Consider the following 9,089-nt stretch of genomic DNA (forward strand, 5'->3'; position numbering starts at 1 on the left):
ACTGTGTTTAAATGTGCTTTATAAATTAAATTTACTTACTTACTTACTTACTTACTTACTTTACTTCTTGAAAGAAATGATTCCATCTCTACATTACTATTAAAGATTTTAATATTGCTCCTGTAGGACACTTAGCTTAGTTTAACAGAATTATATGAAGGACTAGAACTGCAAAAATCAATAATAAATAACAGTATTGAGTAACAGATCTGCAGACTCAAAACGGTCTACACCGTAATCCTTGTAGGCCCTGTGTGTCACTGAAGTGCCCGACAACACGACCCTAAAGAGAAATCTTTCCCACGATTCCCTGTGTCTCTAACCAACTCCTGCTCTAGCTTTAGCTTTGACATACTGAATTTCATGGTCACATCTTACAGAGCTGAAGCCAAAGAAGTCAACAGATTCTTATATATGGATTATTTTCCTATTCTAAATTTTACTTATTATGATTATGTCTGCGGCAGTGCAGTCTGTCAATCTCAACATGGCTGTGATACAGGTGATGGTAAACTCGGTGGCAGTGACAATAAATTTGATATCTTACCTGATACAGATAGAGTCACATTATTACTCTCTTTTTCAAAATTTGTTGAGCCCTTGTGGCGACCAATGCACTGATAGTCGCCACTCGAGTCAGCCGTCAGGTCAAGTGAGTACGAGTTGTTTGTATTGAACGAGACAATTTGTTGACCATTCCTGTTGAATTTGTAATGCCAGTCATTGTCATTTCCATCTCTCATGTCACATGTGAAGGTAACAGACTCTCCGGTAAATAAATAGGTCGAGTTGGGTTCAAAGGTCAGCTCGGCATCTAGAACCCAACACAAACATCCGCAGTACACAGTTAAAACAATAAAATGAACAAACCAGAAAAAATATTTGAGGGAAAAGCATACTCTTAAGGCCTACTTTAGTCACATCATAATTTATGTTGCTACATGAAATGAAATGATAGATATATTGAACAAACACAAACACAAATAAGAAAGAAAATTGTTCAATCACCTTGACTGTGTCCACAGTAGAGGAGTGTATTCAACACTATAAGAAAGATTGATACGATATCAGATATTGTCAATCAAATCGATAAACAAAGGCATTTAAAAACATTGGATACTGTGTTCTTCTCACTACACTAGGGCTACTCTCAAAAAGTAAAGGATTGCAGTAATCAGTTGAGAAAACCCCAAGTCAACTTGTATTCTGTCCCATTTTGCAAATTTTTTTTTTTACCTGCAACACTATACAAAGAAGCGTTGGCATGGCAGACTGTACATTTTACAAACCGAGTCTCAAAATGAACACAAAACTAAGTGTGATAGAAGCAGAGAAGAGTGATAGTTATGGCAGCCGACACTCTCTGCTCCGGGGGTGGCTGTCACTGAAGTCAGCTCAACCACTTTTTTTAGTGTGGCGCCCAAACTTAAGAAAAAAAAGACTGAACAGTTAAATGTTTTTATCGAACAGCGAGATCCAATTCTACTGACAAAATTCAGGTAAAGCCCAGCGATACACTTTCCTTAATCTATGTCATTCAAACAAAGGAAGTAACTAATGTACTCACAGAATAATGACAGCGCACAGAACAAAGTGCGCCCCATTGTCACATCCACTGAAACTCTGTCACTCTGTCTTTTGAAAAACTGAAAAACTAACACTGGAACAGGAAGAGAAACAGAGAACAGAGATTACAAAAAGTTACATTTCATATAAATTGATGTGACCAGGCGCCTTCTTTTTCTGAGTTCAGCCCATCTCTACTTCCTTCTCTCTCCACCAAACAGAGCTCACACCCCTATATTGGGTTTGACCACATATTATCATATTTACACTTACGTCTGACATCACATGGTCCCTTTCTATCACACAAAACTAAGATCGCACTTAGTAGTTATTGCAAACAATTGTTGGACATTTTGCCTTTTATAATATCTATAGGGTGTTTGTGTGTACACAGATAACTAATAATGGAAATAATAAATAATGAGAAATAATGGAAATGATTAAATGAAATATAGTGAAATCTACAAATCCAAATTTACAGTAGGAGTTCTTGGTTTAAAATTATCTAATGAAAGATGAACCTGATTTCATATTATGGAAAATAACTTTTTTAATCCCAGCTGAAAAAACAAACAATCAAAAAACATAGGTACATCACAGCAAAGGTGGATAGGTAAGTAGAATTAAAATGGTGAATTAAGAAATGAGCTATATAAAAAGGAGGACCCCATCCAAGTTGAAAATCACCCTTTTGGGTGGCATATTTACAGCAATGTTGATCAAGTGCATTGTCCCTGTAAATAAAAATAAATAAAAAGTTTTTGAAGACTGATTTAGAGAGAAAACTGTGTGTCTGCAATTTGTCGTCTATAGAAGTTATTTTGGTATTCAAGCTTTAGCTACACATGAAGAGGAAGTTACAAACTGCATTTTAAGCAAAATATAAATTATCTCCTAAACAGAAGGGAGCAAGTTGTCTGTCCAAACTTAAGATCTTTTTTGTTTCTTAATTTGTCATAAACATAATAAAAAATACACAGCAATCACCTGAGTACAAACTTTTGTTAAATACAATTTCTTTCTGCTACTAGAGCCTGCCATGCTCAGTTTGACATATTTACACTCCACTTCCCTTTTACACCTACAAAATGTGTTGATTTTTAGACAGTGTTATCATCACACCCGACACCCGAACCTATCTTTCTACGCACAGAAAATTACTTTAAAACAACTGTATAAAGGCTGTGCAAACAAAATATTATGCAGTTATCCTTTTTGTTACATATCAATAGAAAACAGCAATAAAAACTGCTGTCATTATGGTGGTTTTCAATGCAACTATCTCTGGTGGTGTCTGTTTAAAAAATGAGGAAGAGGATGACTAAGACTGAATTCAGAGTAACTGAGACACTGTGAAAAAAACATTTTTTTCTTGCCTGCAAGATGATATAGCAACATGTCATTTGAATAGGTACAACACAAGGCACAGTAGATAGATCTTAGCTGTATGTACAAAGTAATCCAGCTCTAAGCAACGCATGTGACTGATTTCCTGTACTTAGATCAGATCATTGTAATTTATTTATATGTGAGGCTCTGATGATATTTCCTCCATTTCATCACAACAGGCCCAAAAAAGAAACGTCATTCATTTTCAGTAATGTTACCAGTAAGCTAGTAGCTGACCAGACTAGAGTTAGAATTCTTTATGTATGTGCTCATGGCCGACCCTTATTTCACATACAGGCCTAACCTTAGCTAACTGATATAATTACAACAAAACAAATCCATAAATACAAAACACTCCTGCAATTTGTGTTGAGATCAAGACAAAATTAAATACACATCTTTTATTATCTGTTTTGATTTAAAGAGCAAATTGAGCCAAATACTGTGTATTATCTGATATTTGGATCCATAAATCCATAAACATGAATATTGTTTTCAACTTGTTGTCTTGTCATCCAGGCCTCTGTTGTTTTGTGGATGATCGCTTATTTTCATGGACCTGGAACAAAATCACAAGAAATATCTAAAAACATGTTAAAAACACATATGAAGATAGTCTGTCCTCAGTCTGCTGTCTGAGCTCTTTCTCTGACATGTTTCCTGGTAACAGTCTAATGAGTTCCTCTTATTGTAGTTCCTTATTCACTGGTTGAGCATCTATTTGGTCTAGCAGCTTCCATTTTTTTTCATCATCATCTTGTCTGTTGACTTAGCTCATCCACCTGGGACTGGTTGTTCTTGTATTCATCCTTTGGGTTTTTGTTCCAGTATTTATTATCAATGACGTAGCACCTTCCACCACACTTCTCCACCAGATCACTCACAAGCTTAGTCTGGCGGACATGATTATGGATCAGAAAGTACATCAGTTACATACAATGCACTCAGTTGTGTTGCACTGAGCATAAATTATCCTCAGGGTTGTTCCCAGTTAGACATCTAAATGAACAGCTAGCTTTAGTTACCATAAATAGTTTTGAATACGTTTGAAATTTTAGATGCCCATAATTTTGATAAGATGTTTATAAAAAACGAACAAAAAAAACCTGTGAAACAAACTATTATGTGAGCTTCTAAGAAACTGTAAGAGTATTATAAGAAACTGCTGGTCAGCATTAGTAAGCACAATTCAGTCAGTCAGTTCCTCTTTACGCACACAGAGAAATGTGTTGCCAAATAGACACTAGAGTTTGAGGTGGCAGAAATAAAAAAATATATATATTTGAATCAGCATCACATATATACATGAGGAGGGACATTAAGATACATAACACTTTCCTCAATCTTATTCTTAATGATGACATTATATCCTTTATTAAAAATTTAGTTTTTTTTACAAATAAAGCCGTAGCTCAATATCCAGGTTTATAAAATATTGCAATTTTTGTACCTGTTGCCAATACTGGTTTCAGATTATAATAGTCGGAGCTCTCCACTGAATCATCATGTTTACCTGTTAAAATGAGCATAATATAAAAGTGTTATATGATAAAACATAAATTAATTACTTTGTCTTTATTTCATGTTTCATATTTTGTTTACTCACTGTTTCTCTCGAGACCTTCTAGCTGAAATGTAATATCACTGTAAACATTATCTGCCCCATCTGAAATAAGAACGTTCCTTAAATTTTACTTAAATGGTTATAGTCACATAAACTTGAGTGATGGCATGTGATTATATTATTTCTGATATGTGCATGTTAAAAATGTTTATACCATACCGTTTCCTCTGTTGTTAGAGCTTTTGACAGATTCATAGATAGAAACATCACCTGCAGGTCAGTGAAAGATCAAGGCAAAGTCAAGTTTGTGAACATATTAATTTAAACATTAGGTCTTTTCGAAAATATTATCCTGTTATAATGTTATAAAGTCTTAGAGAACTGGATAGAAAAGCACCAGCTGTCATTGAATTAATTGTGTTGTATCTGAAACTGCTGTAGCTAGTGATTTCCCCCAGTATGGGAACAATGAAGTTTATCTAATCTCATCTTATCTTATTAAACAGATGAACATTCAGTATTATATGGACGACTGACCATGGAGAAGACCGGAGTACACAGGCTGTTGGGTTGCATCCTGGTTGACTGTTCGGTCTGTAACAGAGCACTGATTGGTGTTGGGAGACTGGATCGGCCTTTAATATGGATATAGTAAATGTAACCAGATACTTGAAATGTACTGCTGTAACGTTCAAGATGAGAGAAAAGGAAGTTGTACCAACCCGTCACAGCTTCGATCTGTGAAAAAGACAGTTGTCATTGGTTAGTTTTGTATAGCAAATAGTTAATCTTCTCTTCAGTGTCATGACATCTGAATTCCTCTGTAATTTGAGACATGAATACATTACATTATCTCACCTTTGGGCATTTTGAAATGACACAGCAGAAGCAGGAGAATGATCACTACAATGCTAACAAACAGTCCAGTAACAACTGCGACAAGTGATGAAGACTCAGACTCTGACGCTGCAGGGAAGAAAATTGTAGAGAGCTTTCATGATCTCATGTCCAAGCTTGCCCCTGTTCCATAGCATCTGTATCTCAGTGTGATCTCTTATTAAACAATTCTTTCATATGTTTTCTGAGAAAATAAACTGTGTTAATGGGATTTACTTTACATATTCTAAAACCAAAACAGCATCCACTACAGCAGCTGCTATTAGAAATGTAAACTTTCATGAGTTTAATAAAGTTAAACAACTGTTAAGTAACTACATTTCCCATGAAAACTTACAAGCACAGCATCATGGCCACAAAAACAAAACAAAAATCAAGTGACTAAACCATTGTGAATTCATTATTATAATTTTTCATTATTCGTTAATTCAATTTTGTGTTTTTTAAAATGTCCTTTACATACTTTCAACAAAGCTTTATTTTTGACAAATGGGTGATGGTTTAGAGGTGCAACAGTAAGTCAATTAATCAGTTAGTTAACTCAAAATATCATTAGTTGCAGTCCTAATTCTGAATGCAGCTGGATTTTACTGACCTGAAAAACACATTTCCCACAAAAACCTTAATCATAATCATACTCACATTTTACTGCCACCCAACTCTCTGGTGACTCTTTTCCAGAATACTGACACTTGTAGAAACCCTCATCTGACTTTGACACTGCAGAGATATTCAGCTCCCAACTTTTTCAAAAGACGAGCTGACAAGAGCTTCAGTGCGATGTGACAATTGGGGCGGCACTTTGTTCTGCTGCGCCTGTCTGTGTGGATACATTCAGTTACTTCCTTTGTTTGGGAATGACATAGATTTAAGGCAAAGTGTACGCTGCGGCTTTACCTGAATTTTGCTCGTAGAATTTGGATCTCGCTGTTTCGATAAAAGACATTTAACTTGTTCAGTGCTTTTTTTTCTTAAGTCGTTGGCGGCCACACTAAAAAAAAGTGGTTGAGCTGAGCTTCAGTGAAAAGCCACCCCCCGGAGCAGAGGGAAGTGTCGGGGGCTGCCATAACGTATCACTCTTCTCCCTGCTTCTATCCACACTTAGTGTTTGTGTTCTTTTGAGACTCGTTTGTGAAAATGTACAGTCTGCCATGCCAACGCTTCTTTTGGTATAGTGTTGCAGCTAAGAAAAAAAGATTTGGCAAAATGGGATCAGTGGAATACAAAGTGGACTGGTTGGTTTTCGTCAAGCTGCAGTTACCTGCAATCCTAGTTACTATTTTGGAGGAGTAAGCCCTGGTAGCTGAGAAGATACACAGTATCCAATGGTTTTTAAATATGCCTTTGATTTATCGATTTGATTGTAATCACTGTATTCTGATATCGTACAATCGTTTCGCTTGATAGTTTGTATATACACTCCGAATCTACTGCTGGGACCACAGTCCGAGGTGGATTTTGAACAATTTTTCTTGTTACGTTCATGTTTGCTTTGGGTGTTTGGTCTTCAAATAGGTATCGGCTAATCATTCTAATTCATGTAGCAACATGTATAATTATCTGTGTGGGTGTGACTGTAATCAGTGTGTGTAGGCCGTGTATAGAGGGGTACGTCTTGTTCCCTCATCTAATAGTGTTCGTGTTTCTGTGTGGATGTTGTAAATTGTGGTGTGGTGTGATTGATTGTTTATTTGCTTTGTGGTGTGGTTTTTTTTTGGTGTGTGTTGGGTTGTGTTGGTGTTGAGGTGAGGTAGGTCTGGCGGGTTTTGTTACTTAGTTTTTTGACTGGGTCATTTATTTATTGTTTTAAACTGTTTACTAGCGATGTTGTGTTGGTGTTCTTACGATTTGCCCCGAGCTGACCTTGAAGCCCGAACTCACCTATTTAATTTACCGGAGACAGTCTGTTATCCTTCACATGCTTGAATGATGATGATGGGAGTATGGACATGATGAGCGTCTTAGGCATGTACAAATTTTTTTCCCAAAAAAAAAAAAAAAAAACAGAATGTCAACAAATTGTCTCGTTCGAATATCAAACAACTCAGACATCAACCTTGACCTGACGGCTGGGACTCGAGTGGCGACTATCAGTGGCATGTTGCGGTCGCCACGAAAGGCTTCAACAAATTTTGAAAAATGTGAGTTAGTAATAATTGCTGTTACTCGTATCTGTATCAGGTAGTATCATTCAAATCGTATATTGTCATCTGGCGACGAAGTTTACCATCGACCTGTTATTCATCAGCCGATTGTTGGGAGAGTATGGATCAGATCTGCACTGCTGCGCAAGACATACACATAATAAGTAAAATTTAGAATAGAAAATAACGTCCATTATATAAGAATCTGTGGACTTTCTTCTGGCTTCAGCCTCTGTTAATGATGGGTACATCGAAATTCAGTATGTCAAAGCTAGAAGCTAGGAGCATGGAGTTGGTTAGAGACACAGTAGAATGATGACGGAATCGTGGGAATATAGATTTCGTCTTTTAGTGTCGTGTTGTCTGGCACTTGCAGTGATCACAACAGGCCATACAAGGGAATGTAACGGTGGTAGGGAACCGTTTTGAGTCTGCAGATCTGATGTTACACAATAATACTGGCTTAGATTATTATGTGATTTTTGCCCAGTTCTATGTACCGCGATATAATTCTGTTATAACTAAAGCTAATGCTGTTCCTACAGGCAGCAATATTTAAACATCCTTTGTTAAATTATAATGTAGAGATGGGATATTCATATTTTGTGCAGATATTAAAGTAAGTAAGTAAGCTAAGTAAGTAAGTACATAAATTTTTTTGAATTTTATAAGAGCACATTTTAAACACGGTAGTATACAACGTGACCAAAGCTTGCTGTACAGTGATGATGCTATAAAAAGGCAATCCAATAGATCATATAATTTCTAATAATAAACAGTGAAATAATAAGAAAACCGTTCAATAATATTTTTGGGGGCACCACACACAGATGACATTACAATAGGATGATGCAGGAGTTACAGGGTCTTAGTGATACAAGGGAAGGCCAGGGGATTGTAAAGTAGTAGGGTTTTTAGCAGGCAGAGAATGGGAGGGGCCAGATTCTGCAAATCCAGGGGAGCCTGCTCCACAGAGGTGAGCAGCAACTGCCAAAGCTCTATCTTCCTGTTTGATTGCCGTGAGCGCACGTTACACTGCAAAAGCCCTTTAATTTGAGGATTCTCTGAGCGGATCCTTTTGATAATCAGAATAGCGGTCGGTTAGCAAGTCAGCTCTGATGATAGTATTTGGTGGCCAGTCCACATTTTATTCCCTAAAAACAATATAATAAAATACTTTAATAACTAGTAATTTCCGTAGAACATGATACATGTATGCAATGCAAGGAGGCCAGTAGTGCATGGGTGGTGATTGCTGCTCACTGGGCCTCCATAGGTGCGCAGTTAGAGACTGCGGCTAGCTGCGTTTTTGGACCAGCCTTGTGGATGATGCGTCCTGAAAGTGAGCATGATTGGGGAAGGCGCAAGCTAGAATGGTGAACTTGCATATCAATCCAGCCGTGATCTATATAAAATGCGCACTTAATCCTTTCCAAGGTCATTGTGAGATAGGAAAGAGTTGAGGGCGGGAAGATTGCAATTCTGAGCTTGGTAACATAACTTTTATTTTTGAACAATCAGAGCTCAAT

The sequence above is a fragment of the Morone saxatilis genome, unplaced genomic scaffold (assembly GCF_004916995.1).
Source record: "Morone saxatilis isolate NCDOM2014 unplaced genomic scaffold, NCSU_SB_2.0 Contig4, whole genome shotgun sequence".
Taxonomy (NCBI): Eukaryota; Metazoa; Chordata; class Actinopteri; family Moronidae; genus Morone; species Morone saxatilis.